General features: G+C 39.6%; 1 long non-coding RNA gene across 2 annotated transcripts in view; it reads right to left on the bottom strand.

Moving 5' to 3' along the window:
• The window catches only part of LOC126470967 (uncharacterized), a 151,911-nt gene extending 130,895 nt beyond the window's left edge, over window positions 1–21,016 (bottom strand). Inside the window, exon 1 of one of the 2 annotated variants that reach the window (XR_007586283.1) lies at window positions 20,971–21,016. This is a non-coding gene — a long non-coding RNA (uncharacterized LOC126470967). Of the gene's footprint in view, window positions 1–20,558; window positions 20,652–20,970 lie in introns of those variants that run through there. The other variant, XR_007586282.1, reaches the window with a different exon arrangement.
• Window positions 21,017–21,694: the final 678 nt, after the last annotated feature.

Here is a 21,694-nt window from a genome sequence, read left to right as displayed (position 1 = left end):
CCCTCCACTTGAGGTGTGTGTAGTTACAGTGCTTATTGTAAATTATTCTCTTCTAAGATAATCCAAGAATCACATTTCCTTATTTTTATTAAAAAAGTAGAATTACTCTGAAGATACAGAGTTGTTTCAGATAAATGAGAAATATATTTTCAAAAGTCTAGTCATGATAATTTCATCCCTTCTCTATCTTTAAATGACCACACTGAATAATACGAGGGTAGTCCACAAATTAAGTTCTGTTTCTATTTCTATCTGCGGCAGCGCTACGATCGCAGTTCCGAGCATGCACGGCAGTTACTCTGCCTCAATGAGAAGACATGTAAGCCATTTTCAAATTGCTTCTGCCGACATGTGCTTTGTAGTGCTTCTTTATAATGCCAGCCATAATTGAAAATGCCGTCGCGTGTGAAATCAGATCTGCGATTCATTTTCTAAATGCAAAGAAAGTTAAACCAAAGGAAATTCATTGGAAAATCTGTGAGGTTTATGGACAAAATGCTATGAGTGATTCAATGGTTAGAAGATGGGTCAGACTGTTCAATGAAAGACGTGATAAAGTTCACGATGAAGATAGGAGTGAACACCCGTCTGTGGTTACTGATGAACTTGTTCACACAATTGAAGAGAAGATTAAGCACAACCATAAGTTTACACTTAGTGCCCTTGCTATGAAAGTTCTGCAAATCTCACTATCACTAATTCATGAAATTGTTACTGAAAAACTGAAATTTCGGAAACTTTGCTCATGTTGGGTAGCCAAATTTCTTACTGAACACAAAAAACAACGGATGGGCAGTGTACTTCAGTTTTTGACACACTAGAGTGAAGAAATCGATGGTTTTCTTTTTTAGTCATGGGGGATGAAACTTGGGTAATGTAAGTCACCCCAGAAACAAAACAGCAATCAATGGAATGGAGGCACACTTCATCCCCAAAAAGGTTAAGCCTAAGCAAATCTTGACACCTCTGAAAGTCATGTGCACCGTTTTTTGGGACAGAAAAGGCATTTTTCTGATTGATTGATATGGCCTCATGGTAAGAAATCAATGCACATGGTTACGGAGAGACCATCACGAAATTGTGCCAAGGATTACTGTCAAAAGGTGTTGTTTTTTCCCCCACCTCACAGCTCTTATCGGAATTTCACTGGGATGCATTTGATCATGCTCTGTACAGCCCAGACCTTGCTCCTAGCTCTCTTCTTACACCTAAAATCTGTCCTTGGTGGTCAACACTTCAATGATAATGACGAGCTAAAAGAACATGGTACCACATGGTTGAATACACAGGTGGCAACCTTCTATGAAGAAGGCCTACAGAATTTTAGAAGCTATGTAAAAAAGTAGTTTAACAGTTGTAGATATTTTACAATTAATATTTTTTCTGTGTCTGTGCATATTTGTTTTATATAACCAAATGGAACTTGCTTTGTGGACATATCTTGTAAATTAATAACTGTGAAAATCTATAATCAAAAGTGATGTCTAATTATTTTAAGCATATAACTGAATTTTTGATACTTCAATTATGAACTTATTTAACTGCATTTCATAGTTCACTCCCACCTTCATAGTTTAGTGGTCAGTGTGGCTGAATGCCATTTAAGGGGCCTAGATTTGATTACCAGCAGAGTCAGCAATTTCCTCTGCTTGGGGACTGGGTATTGTTTTGTCCTCATCAATACCGGCATGTAAGTCATCAAAATGAAATCAACTAAAACGACTTGCAGCTGACAAACTCTATGAAAGGGTACCCCTGGCAAAATATGCCATATGCACATTTCATTTTCATAGTTCAAAAGTCAGAGAAGAAGGAAGACTAATGTTGTAAGTTGAGGTCACTTGTGTTTATTTCATAGTAATGTAATGTCCTATGCAGAGAGTAAAAATAAGTTGCAATATTGGCTGAGAGTATAATCCATTGGCTACAATCTTTGGAAAAAACACTGTTTGATAACATTTGACACAAACTTTGCTAACTACTTGTAAAATTAATCTGAGGCAGTAATTTAGCCTCTTGGAAAATAAAGTAGTAAGGAAGTAAGTTTATTTTTCAGGTATAGTAGTATCTCCATATTGTCCATTGCATTATGATATCACAATTAAGTGTGCATCAGGAATATTAATGAAACATGAACATGAAAACTACAACTGAAACCACTGAAGATCACTTAAAGCACTTATCAATGTCATATACACATGCATTGGTTATTTAGCTTTGGATAGGAAAGGTAAAATAACAAACAACAGGTGCGGCAGTGAAATGAGAGATTTGGCAACACTGGAAGTAGGAATCACAAAACGGGAGTGATGCCACTGACCCTGATATTTATGTTCAGTGGAGATGCCATCATGGGCCAGTGAACAATGTGTTGTTGCCACGAAGGTGATTTCCAAAAATGACAACTAAGCAGCTATGCAGTGTGTTTTTTGTACTCATTACAATCTCGCAAGTCATGCCCATGTCCCATCAGCACATGCTATCAAAGTACAGGTACAGAACTTTGAGGAAATGGGTGATGAGGTGCAAAAGAGGGATGGAAGTGCAAAATGGGTGTGTACACTAGAGAATGTTGCAAGAATGGAAGAAGCCTTCAGCCAAAATTCCAGGCATTCTGCACAAAAGCATGTGCTGAAACTTGATGCAACAGATTGCAGTGTGTGGTGAATATAGCACAAAGAACTGCAAAACTACCTATACAAAATTCAGATAGTGCAAAAAACTGATGCAAACGAGCTCCTGAAAATACTTTTCTTTCACCAGATATTTTTGGGTTTCAAGAACCACCACCCATGTCTGTGCAACAATCTGACCATGAATGTTGAGGTGTCAGGCTTTGCTGACAAGCAAAACTTTAGCGACTGATCATGTGAAAATCCTGAAATTCTTCATGAAACACAACTTCAGTCATAAAGTGGTGGTGTGGTGCAGTATATTAGTGTTTGGAATTGATGGGTGCGATTTTTTCTAAGACAACTGTGCTAATGCCAGTACCATGAATACAAAATATTATGTTCACATAGTGAAACACACCCTAATGTGACAACTTCCTGATCTTCTTGTAACTTTAGAGACATTCTTTCAACAAGACCATACCTTGCAACATTCCATTAACATGCTGCAGAACATCTTTCCTGGTCATCTGATCTCCAACAGTGGGGACATTTCCTGGCCTCCAAGATCCCCTGACCTTCCAGTACGTGATTTGTTCCTTTGGGGTCATTTGAAATCTCAGATGTTCCAGTGGACCCACCGAACACCATCCAGGAAATGAAGGATCAAATTCAGGAGGAAATTAATTGAAGTTCAGTGCCAGTCTTGCAAGATGTGAAGTCTAACTTCTTTAAGACATGAAATGTGTCGTCAGCTACATGATATCATTTCAAGTGATTGTCATCTTGAAGTGCAAGCATTGTAAACTTATTTTATTTCTTTTCTAGCACTGTGAATAAATTTTTATTGGTGGTGGAGGTTTCAAGATCATCAATTTCACTGCCATACATGTTAGTAAGAAAATTAGGATAAGTGGCAAGTATGAGGAAAAATGTTAAGGAACTTCTGCTAAGAGATGTATAGTTCCTTAGAGGTGGAGAGGGGAGAGGAGGGGAAGAAATGAAGAAAAGTCTTAATAGTGTGTGTGACTTTAACATGTTGAATGCCACATGCATAGTGACAGATGTTTCACCACCAGGCCAAACCAGGCACACAGCGTTAGGGGTGAGGCTCTGCTATGACCTCATGGCAGTCATCATATTAATGGAGATTCCAGTGTCTAAGTGCATACATTTTCTTTCTTAATAAGATATGCTGTTAGTAGACAAGAGGAAGAAAGAATGAGGGAGGAAGATAAGAACAAAGTATTAAAGGAACTCTGTATACATTCTTGACAAATGCAGCATAGAGTTGTCAGTGCTTACAGACAAACAGCACTGCATGAAATAACTGCAGAAACTGTTGTGGGACATGATGAATGTATCCGTTAGGACAGCATGGTGAAATTTGGTGTTAATGGGCTATGGCAGGAGACAACCGACAGGAGTACCTTTGCTAATAGCACGATATAGACTGCAGTGCCTCTCCTAGGCTCATGACCACATTGATTGGACCCTAGATGACTGGAGAACTGTAGCCTGGTCAGATGAGTCCCTGTTTCAGTTGGTAAGAGCTGAAGGTAGGATTCTAGTGTGGTGCAGACCCCATGAAGCCATGGACCCAAGTTATCAACAAGGCACTGTGCAAGCAGTTTGTGACTCCATAATGGTGTGGACTGAGTTTACACAGACTGGACTGGATCCTCTGGTCCAGCTGAACCAATGGTTGACGAAATGGTTATGTTCAGCTACTTGCAGGCCATTTGCAACCATTTATGGACTTAATTTCTGTGGATGACAATTGACCATATCACCACACCACAACTGTTCGTGATTAGTTTGAAGAATATTCTACATGATTTGGCCACCTGGATCACTTGACATGAATCCCATCAAGCACTTATGGTACAAAATTAAGATGTCAGTTTGTGCACAAAATCTTGCACCAGCAACACTTTCAGAATCATGGGTGGCTGTAGAGGCAGCATGGCTCAATATTTCTGCAGGGAACTTCTAATGACTTTCTGAATCCATGCCACATAAAGTTGCTGCACTACGTCGGGCAGAAGGTGGTCTGACAATATATTAGGGGGTAGCCCACGACTTCTGTCACTTCAGTGTATAAGGTGAACAGAAACCGGAAGTTCAGGAAGGCCATTTTTCATCTAAAATAAACAAAGAAACACATTATCCTAACATTATCTCTGTAACGAGAATCGAGTTCTTTCTAGCAGATATAGTCTAACATTTTCATTAACTGTGGTGGTGCACTTTCTCAATTCGGTTGTTAGAAATCAAGGAATATGGTCTTTGCCCTTGAGGTCCACACAGGAAGAAATGGCACGGTGAGTAGTCTGGGAAGAATGTACGTCTTGTGGCAGTTACCTTGAAAAATAAAAACAGGGTAAACATCTCATTCGAAATTGGTTACTCCATTTGTATATTAGCATGGGGTTAATTCATCATGCCTGTGGAAATTTTACTTAACTAATCGTGATGATTACTTCCCACAAGCCCTCATCCCATTCAGTGGCACCCCTAAAAGTCTCATGAAACATCTTCTTAGATAATTATGATGTAGATGCATTCTCTGCATGTCATTGAGGTTGATGATGCAGAAGACGAATGAAATTCAAATTGGCATCCAAATGCCCATCAAATTGGAACAACACTGCCATGGATATTTAAGAACTTACCTGTAATTATCTGTCAGTAACACTGTAATATTTTCCAGCAACATTAAAAATAGCATCAACAGTAAGCTATATCTGGCTCAATTTACTATCTATGCAGTTAGATACTAATGCCGAAGGTCCAAAATGCATTCTTTGAGAGAATGTACTTATGTTCATTGCCCGTGAATTCATTGTCTTATGAAATTGTCCACTATGTGTAACTGGGGAGCATCATTTCAAATTGCATAATGACAAAAAAACTCATTACCTGTAACCTGGGAAATTTTTCACAAATTTTAAAATGTGAAGTTGTTATGTTTGAAATGTTGTTCTAGAAACATGAAAAAGTGAAATCAATTTTGCAATTCTGTTCTTCATATTTAAGGAAAATGTGTCGGTCTTAATACGCCATGACTAAATACAAATATAAAAATAATGAGGCAAATACATAACTAAGTATTTATTTTTGTTACTATTGTAGAATAATAGTGTTAATGATGTCCTTTTTGGCGACATTTGTCTTTGAAAACATTTTTATTACACAATAAATATGGTCACAATCATTTCATATCAAACTCAGCATGTCTATCTGGTAAATATTTTGATTTATAGAATCTTGCGAATTGCCATTCTTTTGGTTTCTCTTAATATTTGGTAAGGTCCTCATGCTCCTTTCAAGCAACTACAAGCTGATGTACAAACCCCTTCCTCACTGCCAGTTACAATAGGAACTGCACCAATGAAGTTTGCACAGAAATCTAAATCTCCTATGCTCTTCCAGTCATCCCCAAAATGTTTAGATAGTAAGTAGAAGATTCACATCAGTCATCTTTGCTTTGCCTGTACGATGAAATCACTGATGGTTCTCCCCCTGCACGTCCGGGGGTAAGAATAGGCCCTAGGTATTCCTGCCTGTCATAAGAGGCGATTAAAAGGAGTTTCCCACGTTTCGGCCTTTATGTGACTGTCCCCTGTAGGGTTTTGAACTCCATTCTTCAAAATTTTCCCGAAGATCAAGCCAGTTGGGGAAGGGAGCCTTACATGATGCATAATGTCCATCGTGCATTGAAATCTTTAGCCCACTTCCTCATTGTCGCATCTCAGTCCCGCTCATTCCCCATCTATTGGGCGAGGACACCTTCCTGGATGTGTTTTCCACCATGCATTGTGCAGTGTCGCTTTCTGTGTCGACGATGACCATGGATTTCTTTGCACCTGATATCCAGCATGGTAGCCAGTCTGTTGTGGTGGGGCCGCCATGTACCGTGTTGGTTGTAGCCCCCTGACCACACAGGGATCGCTCTGCTCATGCCTGCGCCATTAAATCCCCATGTATGCCAAGGGGTAGATACCCATCCCCCTGGGGCATCGGGACGTCCGGCAATGGCCGTCCTGCCAGGTGGCCTTTACTGTGGCTAGGTGGCACCTGTGGGTAGTGCCCTTGGTCTGAGTGGGTGGCATCAGGGCGAATGACACGCGATGAAGCTTAGTCCATCATCTCTTGCTGGTGGTGGTGAAACACTAGCAGTCTCTAAGCGATCACAAGTTCAATTCAACGCACAGAAGTGTGACGCCAAATCGTTCCCCTTCTTGGCCACACCATGGAAGGAACATCAGGCTAAGGATGGCAGCGGAACTTATTCGCCACGGTACCTAGTATGTTCGAGAGCTGATGGGCAGTCTTTCATGACAATGAAGCCTCAGTTTTTTGTGGAGCATTTGGAGTGGTGGAGGGATTGTCCAAAACGAGATGTGGGTCAGTCTTGATCAAAACAGCATCCTCAGCCCAGTCACCAACATTACTAGCTTGTGACAAGCTGGCGGATGTTTCTGTAACCATCACACCCCATAAGAGCTTAAATACAGTCCAGGGGATCCTATTTCACAGAGACGTCCTTCTGCAGTCTGGCGATGAGCTGGCCCCCAATTTAGAGTGGCGAGGTGTACATTTCGCTCCTGTTGTTGTTCTGTTGTGGTACTACTGAAGTTGCGATATCTTTCTGAAAATAAATCAAAGATATACTGAATGAGTGAAAAGAACAAACATAAGTAGAATAACATCACTGTATGTCAAATTAGAAAAGAATTAAATATGTACTGATTAGTATCATGAATTTTGTGTGTAGAGTACACCACTCCATTGCCAATGAAGCACCTATGAGTGAAAACTGCTGAATTTGAGCAAATATTAAGCTGTAAAATGGTGAAGCATATAATCAGCTAATCTGGTAACATGTTGCATTCACAATGTAAATGGGCAGCTGCGGACAGTGATGCTAGTGTTTACCAAGAGTCATTTTATAGGTGCATCTTCAAGGCCTTAAGCATTTGTGACGAAGCAAGCTGGGATCTCTTTACTTCGTCTCTTATTTTTCCACCTGCCTCCTTAAATTATTTTTATTTTAATTTTTGCCTAGTTACCTTTACATGTATGAATATAATCTGCATTTCCATAAAAGAGAAATGCTGGCCCTCTGTCTTAAGGAATATAGCACGAGGTCTAATTTTGTGCCTACTTTTGTATATGTAATTAATTTCCTAATTTATTTTGACCATTCCTAGTTAAATTTTTGTTATAGGGTGAAATCAGTAATTGTTTTGTGACAGATTCTATTGTTGACTTATAAACAAATATAAATTCTGTAGTAAATATAAACATTTGGAAGAAAGACTACTCAGATTCTTAAAGTATCTATTTGGCTCTATTCAAAAACATATTAGCAAAGTCAGCCCTTAATTAATTCCAAAATAATTACCAGGTTTGTCAAAAGTATTGTTTGTGTAACTATATTAATTTCATTATTTAAACAAATGATTTGGCCTAATCTTTGTGGTAGAAGGAACTACTAAAAAGAATGAGTTATGAGTTAAATTTTAATTGTAATTTCTGTAACTTATACAGTGAAAATGTAAAGCTTCAGTGCCTATTATTGTGAGGATATACAAAAAACTGATTTTTGGTGCTGAGACAGTCAGTCCACAGCCGATTTTCAGACAGGAATTATGTATTCGTTAAATTAACAACAATCCATCAACTTAACAGTGGAATAAGTGTAACACAAATAAGCCGTGTGTTAGAACAATTAATGACAATGTCTGTTCAATTTATTTGAGAAATAGTGTCATCGTATTATCCTGCAAGAACTGCCTAGATAGGTTTTTTCTGCTCATAGATATTCAATGGCAAACTATTGTAGCAATATGCTGATGTTGCCTGCAACCTATTAATGAGGCTTTTCAACAATAACCCATAGTTAATCCGCCATATAATTGTCTAATATTGGGCAGGTTCTGAACAGTGAAAGTAAAGAACTGTGAATCGCAATTGTGCAACTGTTGGCTACATCATTTACAGTAGTCAGTGTTGAGCTTCCACCCACTATTTTTCAGCTAGTATAACAATGCAGCACGCCGACACAGAGGACTATCAAGGAAGAAATAAAGCAGGCAAACGTCACACATTCTAACAGCTCCTTCACAAGATATACATTTACTAATTTGGCTTGACATAAATAAACCATCACAATTTCGAAAGAATAGTGATTCCTTCTACTCATTCACCATGTTCTGTACATCCCACCAAGAAGGTGAACTTACAGGGCTATGGAACAAGTAAACAACCAAACATTGCTTAAGCCCTACATTATATTAACAAGAAACTATCACAATACTGCTTAATAATAGTTCTGTCTCTGCCAGTTAAAAGTGTTCTAATGAATTAGAAAGAAAGCTGCTGTGACTTCAGTTACGCTAGGTAGCTGCAGACTGTCTTAACAGGAACTTAATATCTACTTAGTTAATTAAGTATTTTTCAAAGAAAACAGTAACCTAAATCTGTTATTACACAGGATAGTTTACAACATACTACTTGCCATCCATCCAAAGGAGGAATCAAACCCTTGCACTAAGATAAGCAGTGGAAGGAGACATCACCAGGAATGTTTTTAATTGGCTGAGATAACCAATTACTTGCTGTATGTCAGATGGGAGCTTCTCAAATATCTTCACACCATAGGATATAATTCCTAAGTTAGATTTCTGTCTTGTATTGATGGTGCAGATCACAGTTCAGCTTGAACTGATTTTTCACAGCCACACTACAGTTCTTTCATGACACCTATATGCCCAGTATAATGACAGATTTTTTTTTTTTTACCCACCAGACAGCATTCTCAGGTGCAGTATGATGCACAGGATAGGGAGGGCCAACTGTTGCCTTATCATCAGATGGTGCATGTTTGCAGCACTGCTGGAGTGGTGCTGCTGTGGCCAGGCGTGAACTGTACATACTTCTCACTACATTCAGTGTGTACATGTTTTGTTCTCTGGCCATAGCTACATGAGCCACAACAATGCTGGAAATATGCAATAAGTATGTCCCATCTGATAAAAAATCTCTTTTGAATTCAAAACCAGTCATGGTAAATAGAAACTGAAGAATAAAATCAAAGGTGCCTGGTTGCTGGAAACCTTTACACAATTTTAAACCTGAACTGAAATTGCTTCTTCTGGCAACATCTGCCTGAAGAGAGGTATTTAACAAAAACCTTGTGGCATAAGACTACGATTGCTTGGGCTATTTAGAACTAAATGTCAATATTCCTTCACAGTAACATGAGCAGTGACAGAGACCAATATGTTCATTATTATTACTTTTCAGCCAGTGAGCTAGCTGCTAATCTGTAAGTAGCTAGAATGTAGACACAGAAGACACAGAGTGTAAAACCAATGTAACCTACACCATTTTGGTACAAACAGACCAATGATCCTTGGAACATAGCATTATTTCTAGTTAGACACACAAACTATATCTGAAGAACAAAATCAGTCTATATAAAGGGATCTACTGCTCTATTATAAAAGGTAGATTGGCAAAACAAAAATCATGACTCCACCCACCTGTTTTGAACAGTAATGTCATCAACATGGTTTAAACTATTTCAAGCACATACAATACGGTGACCTTGACATTACTTATTACAACTGCAAACAAACATAAATAACATGTGAAGTCTTTAACTCCAACATCAGAATGAAACTGACAGGAGAACTCTATGATGGAGGTGGGTTCGGGTGCGGACAAATATAAGACAGTAAGAATAATGACATTACAGCAAAACAAATATTTGCCCAAAAATCAAGCACATGAAATCCTCAAAATTTAACACAAATTAATTACAAAAACAAAATCTATTGGTGTTGTAAATTTCGATATCTCAAATGAGGACTACAATACCAGTAACCCATACACAACTATAAAACTCAACACCACAATTTTCACCTACATAGCTCCAACAAAGCCCTCGACACCAGGAACCAACATACAACTCTAAAACATGGTGTTGCAAATTTCACTTCACCCATAATCCTCAAGCAAAGGTCTTGATATCGTGAACATGCACCCAACTCCAAAACCCGATGACACAAAATGACCTATATAGCACCAAAAAACAAAGCCCACTGTACAAAAAGAAACACATTCAAATGCTAAAATCTATTTTCCACACTTTCACTTACTCTACCTAATGCAAAGACCACAGTACAACAAACCAAACCATGCCCACATGACTAATATCAGAAACATATTCTAATGGTACATCAATAACCAGGATATCAACCAATCACAGTCCAACACAATTACCACACACTGACAAGAAAAATCCCAAAATTTATGAAAAGTTGGTCATCACCAATTTCAATATACACAAAGAAACTATAGTCAACAAACTCATACCATACATAGTGTGGTATCAATGTTCGATACCACACTTGTTAGGGGTTGAAGTTATCAACCACAGTCCATATTAGTATCGTTGGACCCGCGAGTTGCGACCAGCGCCGCTCCGTGGCTTGTATCAAGTTTCTAGCGAGCTCTCATGCGCTCTTGCTCGGGACGTCAAGTAGTAAAGCCTTCAGCTGATAGGAAGCAACCTCTAACAAGGCACTTAGTAACATATGGCCCAAACGAGGCCTCAGTAGCTATCTGTTTATAATTATATGTATGCAGCCAAGAAGAGTCCTGTACAACCAGTTAAGTACAATATATATTATTTTTTTACCAACGACTTAATTATTTTAGTCGTTGCAGATCCAGACCATTCATCCAGCACGTTATTGACGTTACTGACAAACCTGCTGTTATTTATATGTTTCTATTTAGCATTGGCCACCAGTCAACACTGGTGACGACTCGTTCATCGTCGTCATAACAATTGGCGACAAGGTTAAAGGTACAGATTTTTTGGAAAGTGGAACAGTGAAAGCAGCCGATTTATACATGTTTACAGACTATATACCCGGCTGTGCCACCCATCCTCTCCACATGGTGTGATTGTGAGTGCATGACATTTTTTCCTACTCCCGTTTGTAATTATTTGCTTTTGTTGTGATGGCAAATCCAGAGGCAGAACTGTTATGATTACAGAATCAGCAGCCCAACGCACTACTACACACATTGGGACTGCTCGTCCAGGGACAACAACAAGCTGTGCCACAAGTACCGGCGGCACAGGAGCCGGTCGTACAGCAGGTCACAGCCCCGCCGTTTCGCGTATTTGACTTCTGCGTGGAAAGCTGGCATGAGTGACACGTACAGTTTTCACACCACCTTGCTGCATATGACATCCAACGTAAAACACGGCTGCATGTGCTTTTATCTTGTGTTGGCATGGCATCGTACCGCATTCTCCTCAAACTCTTCCCGAGAAGTTCTCCAGATCAGCACAGTTTCGAAGGACTTGTTCAGGAATTAACTGATTATTACAAGGAAAGTATGAATGTTGTCACTCAGCAGTACAAATTTTTCCGCAGAAAACGTGCACCTCAGCAGAATTACCGTGAGTGGGTAGCCACTTTGCAAGGCCTCACTCGCAACTGTGGCTTTTCATGTTCTTGTGGCATATCATATTCTGACATCATGGTACAGGACACTATTGTGGAAAACGTGTCAGACACATGCATTAGAAAGCAAATTCTTAAATTATCCAACCCCACTTTAGAACAGGTGTTGGACATTTTGGACAGGCAGGACACTTTGGATTTTGCTGCAAATTCTTTTGAATTGCCTCCCACTGTCTGTCAGGTTAGCAAGCTGCCTGCACGCGCATCACACATACATGATGCTGTACCGGCTCGGTGCGCGCCTGCCCAATTCACTTCCAGGAGACAGACACCTGTTATGTGCTGGCAGATGCCGCCTGCTTTGCGCTCATGTCCGCAATGTACTTCAAAGCACTCACACCAGAACTGTCCATTGCACAAGGCCGTGTGCCATTTTTGCAACAAGAAGGGACATGTCCAGGCAGTGTGCCTCAAAAGACAAAAAGCTAATGCTCCATATTACGTTTCCAGACAAAGTAGCTTCCACCGGAACGGTTTCCAAAATGAGCCGTAAGCAATGGAAATAAATGTTGTACATTCGCCTCCAGTACCTGTGACATTGCCCGAGTGTGTGAATTTTCTTTGTGATGCCAGTGCAAGCCCACATAAGGAGACCCGTCACACACGATCTGCCTGTCAACATAAGCCAGTGCACACTGCTTCTCAATGCCATTCTTCACTGATGGCAGAACAAACTTTTTGTAGACCTGAACATTCAGAATCATATGATCCCTTTTCAGTTGGACACTGGCGCTTCTGTTACACTCATGAATCATAAAACTTAGGAATTGCTTGGTTCACCTCCATTGAGTAACACAAATATTACGTTAGCTACCTACAGTGGTCAAAGAATCAGGTTTTAGGACTGGGCAGTTTGCCAGTGACATACCGTGGGCAAACTCAAGTGATTTCTTTTCATGTACTGTGTTCACCCTCATCTGTAAACATTCCTGATCTTGATTTATTTGATGTATTCTCCTTAATTATGCACGATGACATACTAGCCATCACTAAACGTGTTCCCACCAACAGTGTTTCCGAACTGTCAAGAGCTTGCCGATATTTTTTCGCCAGGTTTAGGGTGCGAGACAAATATTCAGACGCATACTGAATTGAAGGACAATGCACAACCTCACGCGCTTTCTAGATTAAGTTGCTAAAACACTGCATGCACTTAAGGAACAAGGAGTGATTGAACCAGTGACAGCATCACTATGGGCTTCACTGTCGGTTATCTTAACAAAACCATCAGGAAAACTGCAACTGTGCATGGATTTTAAAGCCGCCATCAATCCTCAACTTGTTGTTGCAAGATTTCCTATGCCACGTCCAGAAGACTTGTTTGACAAATTGTGTCAAGGTAAATATTTTTCCAAGTTAGATTTGCAAGATGCATATCTTCAAATTCCTGTGGATGACGAATCCCACAAGATCCTCGTCGTGAAAACGCATTTAGGTCTCTACAAATTTAAGAGGCTTCTGTTTGGATGAGCCTCTGCACCTGCACTATTTCAGCAGTACTTACAGACTCTGTGCATCGATTTCTTCAGTGTGTAATTACCTAGATGACATCGTAGCTTCTGCTTCTACACAGCATGAACATTTGCATAATTTGAGACAGTTATTTGAAGTGTTACATGAGAATGGACTTAAACTCAATAAGGACAGGTGTACATTTTTTTCTGAACAGTTATCCTACTTAGGACACGTAATAAACTCTCAAGGCATCCACCCAAGTCCGGATCATATAAGAGCAATATCAGAGCTACCAGCATGCAAGACAGTTAAATAATTACAATCCATCCTGGGAAAGCTCAATTATTATCACAAGTTTTTGCCTCACGTATCATCTCTTGCAGCAGCGTTACATCGACTATGTTGAAAGAATGTTTCGTTCAATTGGCCGCCTGAATGCGAATGTGCCTTTCAGCAGCTTAAATCTGCGTTGTTATCTAGTACATAACCTCTTGGCCTCATGGTTGACGCTTCCGATTTTGGGATCGGAGCTGTTCTTGCACACAAAATTGGTTTGCACGATTGCCTGATTGCATTTGCATCAAAGCTACTCTCCTCTGCGCAGCGTAACTACTCGCAGATCGAGAAGGAAGCTCTTGCTTTGATTTTTGGAGTTACGAAAACCCACGCCAACACGTTATCCAGATTGCCAATAGCTGAAGACTTGCTGTTCGACTCTTCCGAACAGGCTTGTATGTTCACTGGTGTGCAAAATGATGATGCAGTAGAAAGTTTTTCTGATGACTTTTGTTGTATAACCCCACAGCAACAGCTAACAACCTAATATTAAGTGTTGTTTTGCTTTATGTTACCAAGCAGCGGCCTTTGTCTAAAATTTGGATCGAAGATCCATTGGTTCACCTTTTTTTTGTGCAGACGACTTTTTGTCCAACGTGGTGTTATTTTGCTCTGCGCAGAGATCGATCAGTCTCGTATTATTGTTTCTCGTTCTTTGCAGTCACCTGTGCTACAACTTCTTCACCAAGGTCATTAGAGAATCGTACAGACAAAACAGTTGGCTCGCCGTCACCGTACCTGGTTTGGTATTGTTGCTGACATACCCAAGATTTGTTCTTCTTGTTCTGTGTGTGCAGAAAACCAATCCGCACCACCGCAGAAAATTTTCTCTTGGCCTAAGGCAACTTTGCCACAGAATAGCTTACATTTAGATTTCGCTTGTCCTGTCTGGGATGCACGATGGTTAATTCTTTTAGCAGTTTTCCATCTGTTGTTCACATGTCATCAACATCATCTGCTACCATCAAATACTTATCTTCTATATTTAGCATAGAAGGATTGCCACAAGTCATTTTCACCGACAGTGGACCTCAATTTGTGTCTGCAGGGTTCAAAACCTTTTATGAAGCTAATGGTATTCAGCATTTAACTTCAGCACCACTCTCCCCTCAAACGAACGGAGCCGTTTAAAGATTCGTTCGGACATTTAAGTCGCAAATGATTGACTCATTCTCGTGAGGATGCTCTTTTGTTGTTTTTGTCTTTGTACCGATCGCAGCCATGCGACGGTGCTTTGCAGGTGAATCGCTGCAAGGTCATCCTCACAGAACTCTGCATTTGTTGCATCCCCCACACCGCGTTTCTCTGCCATGACAGACCCACAAATTCTTGCCAGATGATATTGTCTATTTTCATCATTCCCACGGCAATCGCCGATGGTTGAAAGGGTGCACCCTTTGCCATCTTGGAAGTGCTATGTTTGTCATATCAGGTCCATCTGGTGAGGTGTACAGGTATTAGAAGCAGATGCGTCTCTAGCCGTGGTGTCTCTGCCACTTGCCCTATGTTTCCAGTGTCGGCGCCGTCGGGGGTGCCCCCGAAGGGCCCTCTTTCTTGCTCTCCTCACCCTTGGGTGCCAGCACCCGTAGCTTCGCCTTTGCCGCGCGATGACATGCCAGCGCGCATACCATGTCTCACAGGGGAGTCGCCCGCAGTGCCAGCAACGCTGCGGGGACCAGATGACCATATGGACCAGGTGCCTTCAACTGTGATAGGCCACAGTGAAATTCAGGTTACAACGCCATCCAACGCCGCAGAACAGTCTGCACTTCCTGATTTCCAGTCTTTGATGCCGGTCAGGTGCTCGACCCGATGGAGGTCGACCCTTCGGTTGCTCCCATAGTTGTAGAAGCGCAGAAGCCTCATGTTGATGTGCACCCTGGAGTAGATTTCCAGGCGTTTCCTGTATCCCGTTGGTCGGAATGGCAAGGCGTAGGTGGGCACGCCTTGCCTGCAGTCAGGCTCCCCACCTCCTCAACTACATCAGCATGGCGTCCCCCACGTGGCGGCCATAAGCCACATTCAACGGCCATTCGCAGATTTGCGAGTGGGTAATGTGGGATCAACGTATGATAACAATTGTCAGTGGTTGAAGTTATCAATTGCTGTCCGTATTAGTATCATTGTACCCATGAGTCATAACCAGCGCCGCTAGCGCTGCTCTGCAGCTTGTATCAAGTTTCTAGCGAGCTCTCGTCAATTCTTCCTCGGAACATCAAGTAGAAAAGAAGCATAACCTTCAGCTGATAGGAAGCAACCTCTAACAAGGCACTTAGTAATGTATGGTCTAAGTGAGGCCTCAATAGCTATCTGTTTATAATTATACATATGAAGCCAAGAAGAATCCTGAACAACCAGTTAAGTACAATATATATAATTTTTCCCAATGACTTCTAATTATTTAAGTCGTTGCAGATCCAGACCATGCAGCCAGCACCTTATTGACATTACTGACGAACCTGCTGTGATTTATATGTTTCTATTTAGCACTGGTCACCAGCCAACACTGGCGACGACTCATTCATCGCCATCATAAAACATATAATAAAAACCAAAATATCTCCCACTGCAACAAGTAATGACCTACTCATAAATATCTGTATCTTATTCACAACTGAAGAAAAAAGAAAAAATTAATATTAAATCTCTGACCATAAGAAACACATGCCACTAATGTTTCCAAACATAAAAATGAATCCATCAGGCACAATGTGAAAATTCAAACTATCTCAGCAGAAAACCAGCAGAAATTCTTCCAATAGTAACCTGAAACATTCAATTCATGTAAAACAACTCACTAACATACATCCAGCACAAGAGAGTGCCTCCAAATACTACAACACACCATCTACAAACACACAGCAACATCAAACCTCACCATGACATTAACACCACATCACAGGTACGTCACAGGTCTAAGCAGATGGGTGTAGCATCAGCACCTGATCTTGAGCAAATAACATGACAGTAGCCTCAGATAGTAAATGTGAAGCGGAAAGCAAAAAGGGACCTCTTGTCGGAAGAGTAAAATTTTCAGTACAAGCAAAAACATTAAATAATGTGTAAAATATCAATTTTCGTTTTTTATATATATATAATAATAGTTTATTTCATTCTGTACACACTCGTATTGATTTGAAACTTGTTTGAATGCAACAAGAGTCAATTATATCATTAAAAACAATCTATGTCAGTCTGCGGAAAAGGGACCTCTTGTTGTTATGTGGAAATAACATTGGTTTGACAAGAGGTCCCTTTTCTAAATATCGCAGCTATACATGCAGTACTTCCCAAAGTAGCATCTCTTAAATTTTAGAAGCATTTTAAGGAGCTCAGAGTAATTTCGTATAAAATAGAACCATTTTGTGATTTCAATAATGCCAAACAACACACGTGGTCCTATTTTTGGGAATGCCTACAGATGTTGCCAATGTATAGTTGGTAGCCCTTAAAGAACAGCTGACAGCTGACGTTACAAATTTGCGTTTACAGCTTGCTCAGTTTAAAGTATGCAATGTGTGAAGATAGATTTATGAAAGCACTAAACGATATTGGTGTTGGTGGTAATTTATATGATAAATTTTATGAAGTATTTCGAGATTATTTTTCTGGAAGAATGCCAAGTAGAGACGAATCAAGTGATGAGGAACTGGAACCTCAAGGTGATGAATCAGTTAACCTATCTGGTATTTCTTTATTACAAGACATTCCGAAGTTTAATGAAGCCTTAGGTAACAACGATAATGTTACTGATAATGTTATTATTGAAATAGAACGAAAAGTTAATAGTGATCAAGTTGTAGATGAGAACGATGGTGCTCAAGACTTTGACCTGATGGCTGCATAAATTTAATTGACTCTTTTGATGCTGACAGAGATCATGCTCTCGTTTCAGAGTTTTTAAAAGCAGGTTGCTGGTGCAAAGAAGAATGTTGCAATTACTGTTCAGTTGATGACTATTTGGAAATACGTCATGAATGTGCTGAGATTGAGCAGTATGAGAACAATGTCAACACATTAGATCAAGTAATTTTAGGCCAATTGCGGTGTGTAACTTCAGATTCTTCTTTAACAGCTCGTAAACATAAAGTACAAACTGAGAGGAAACAACCAGAAGTAAATACTAAGTAAAAGGTCGGCATGTTTGTAAAAACACTTACATGTTTTCCAACAATATTAAAATTAAAAGATTAAAGCGCTCTAACAAAAATGTAAAATGATACAGGATTGACTGTCAAAGCCCATGGTAATGCAAGAAAACTTCCTAAGAATGTGACTTCTTTTTCTGATTCAGAGTTTGTTGTAAAGATTTTACACAACTATGCAGAACAACATGCCATAATTTTACCAGGCAGAAGTAGCACTCAATTTAATGCAAATTTCAAACTTCTACCTTCAAGTGCTAATAAAGCCAAAATTTTTGAAACTTACATGGCTTCCTTTACAAATGATATGTCCGTAAAACTAGTATCAAGTAAAGTGTTCTGTAATATTTGGAAAGAGATATGCCCAAAAATAGTTGTCATGAAGCCCAAATCAGATCTTTGTGCATTTTGCCAATGGCATTTCACTCCAGGAACTGCAATGGCATCAGTGCCTGAAGAAACTAAAATGGAAACTATTGAAAAAATGAGGTCCCATCTACAACTTGTTGCAAAATAGAGTTTTATAAGGGAACTATCAAAAAGACTAAGGAAAATTTTGAAGATGGTGATAGAAGTTGTGTACACTACGGTTTTGACATGGCCCAGCAGGTTTACATACCCAGTAACCCATTGCAGCCTGGACCTATTTAGTTCTTGGTTCCATTCAGAATAGGAATATTTGGGGTTATGTGTGAGACTGTGAACAAACAAGTAAACTATCTACTCCCAGAAAGTGTAGGAACAACAAAGGGATCCAATGTTGTTGCCAGTCTTTTCCACAACTACTCAAAAAACTACAGTCATGGAGAAGACAATGTTCATTCATGCTGACAATTGTGTAGGTCAGAACAAGAACAACATCTTATTAGGATATCTTGCTCGGAGAATCAGTAATAACAAAAATAAGAGAACTGTTTTGTCATTCATGCCAGTAGGTCACACACAATTTGCATGTGACTGGGCATCTGGACTTTTAAAGAAAAGATTTAGGGTCACCTATATCTCTTCCATACAAGAGTTCGCCGACTGCATTGAGAAATCTACATCTACAACACATGTTAACTCAACTGTTGCTGTTGGAAATGAAATAGGTCAAGTTGCTGTGAATACATATGACTGGCTAAATTTCTTGAAGGATAGTAATGCTAACAAAGTACCTCACATAACTAAATACAACCACTTTGAGTTCAATGTTAGCTACAAAGGTAGAGTACATTGCAAATTGGACATTGATGGATATGAATTTGTGTATCGCACCTTCCCCCATGACAATGAACCCACTGGGTTTCCTGCTGCAGTAATTCCTCCAGGCATGACAAGACAACGAAAACAGTATCCTTTTAAAAACATCAGGCCCTATTCCAAAGAGAACTACAAAGACATTATGTGTGTTGAAGTAGGCTCAGAATGTGAACCAGAAACTCAAGTCAGCGACAGTAAAGATCCTGATGACGAACCTGAACAAACAAATATTCCAGTAAAAAAAAAGAAGAGGTGAAAACGCTCTTGTTAAAGTGCCTTTAACCCCATTCAGACATTTTTTTATGAACAGAAAATCAAGTCGTTTGTCAACTACAATTAATTACTGCAGAATCAAAATTTGATCCAAAAGATGCCATAACATAATGTAAAAATATAAATATTATGCCAAAAAAATAAGCACGGGTCTTGCTATATATTTCTCAACAAGGGGCCAATTTATTTGGTTTCAAATGTATTTACACTCTGATGTGATATAGGTCTCAGGGAGTAATCCACTTATTGTGAAGTGTTAATTTAAAAAATTCAAAACCACTTGACAAAGGACATTTTATGTGTAATATATATGCAGAATTTGTTTCTTAAGTATGTATAGTCAAGCAATGATAATAAAGTGAAACTTTAAAAGCCCATATCTCAAAACACCTCTTTTATGTCATAAATATTCAACCTGCCATAACTTCCTCAAATTTAGAGATAGAAATAAATTTTTTTTACAGGTTGTTCAGAATTCAATGCTGAATGTAAAAACTACAAAAACTCAAATTCCAAAATTTTCGACAAGAGGTCCCTTTTCGCTTTCCGCCTCACAAATATTGATAAGGCAATGACTGCCAATTGGCAAGGAAACAGGACTAAATTATCTAGATAGAAGCTTAATTACTGTTGGAACATTTGTTCAGTGTGTGCATCTTTTTGGTACAACCCAAAAAACGTCAGCACTGCCTACTTTGCACTTAGAAATCTTTCTCACTGTACTGGCCCACAAACAAGACTGACAGCACAATTTTATTCAATCTGTACTACAGCATATTCTTTTTAATCAGTGCAGCAAAGATTTAAAAATTGTCTATTCTAACACTGAAATTCATATACTTACACCCTAAACCATTTACCCCCCACTGGTACTTAAGATTAATTAAACAGCGAATTTTGAAGACGCTGATTTTCTGAATGTAAGCCACATAAACCCTTACCTGCAACATCAGTATCCTGTTTTGCAAATGAAAAAATTTCTCACAGTATCTACTGTTTAGCTGGATGTCACCTTCTGCTTTTAGCAAGTTTCATCGTTAAACACTTCAGTGACTGAAAATAAAGTTCAAGAACTTCACTACTTAACAACTCAAAATGTTTAAATGATAGTTAACTTTCAAGAAGCCTTCCATCAACCATATAAACAGTACTAAGTTGCATACAACATACCTTCGTACTCTTTAATATTTACTTACATCTATGAAACTAAGTCTGCAGTTTATAACGTTCTCAGTACAACGCTGTACTTGCAGCTTGGGCACATACGACACAGTATTAGATAAATCCTCTACATTTATATTCTACGGTAAAATACGATATGCTAACCACAATCATTTTAACTGATCAACTCACTTGCCTCCCAGAATGTCAATGTATATTACGTTTCCTATTCTCTCTCCAACAATTTTGCAACCCATTTTGCGTTCTGCTTTTCGTTTCTTATAAATCGGAACAGCACGAAGCCTATGGCTGAGTTACCACTACAGTTCCACGAACCAAAACAATAACAAACACAGATCTTTCCGCTCGCCAAAAATTTCGTCTTCAAAGTTAATACTCACAACGCCTTCAAATGGGATGTGGTAACTTCTGAGAACTATATCACTTCCCCTTGTTTCGCTGTTATTAAAGTCTTGTGCGATTCACCGCCAAACACTGTACTTGTATCGCTCTATTACACATTTACAAGTATTGCAAAACAAAGTAAATTGACTAATTCAACGAAACCTAGGTCCATGGAAATACAAGTGTAATAAATTTCTTTGCAATGGTTCGACACTCGTTAACTATCGATAGTTGTGAGCGGCAATCTTGTAGCCTATAAATAGCGAGTCTTCAGCGCTGCAAAATTTCATCTAGAGGGTTGGATCCCCTCCTTCGAAAGCGTCAGATTGCAAAGCCTAGGCTACTCTCAGGGTGGAATCTCCGTCTTCGAAGATTGTGTGTATTTGTCTGTCTGTCTGTCTGTCTGTCTGTCTGCCCGCCGATGCCGACGCTGCCTGCTGCACGTCCGTCTGTCCGTCGCCGTTCGTCTGCAATGAGTACTCCCACCTCCACCGTCATCTACACCTCCCCC

This window comes from Schistocerca serialis, chromosome 3, assembly GCF_023864345.2.
Source record: "Schistocerca serialis cubense isolate TAMUIC-IGC-003099 chromosome 3, iqSchSeri2.2, whole genome shotgun sequence".
In the NCBI taxonomy this organism is placed as follows: domain Eukaryota; kingdom Metazoa; phylum Arthropoda; class Insecta; order Orthoptera; family Acrididae; genus Schistocerca; species Schistocerca serialis.
This window is presented reverse-complemented; position numbering and strand designations above follow the sequence as displayed.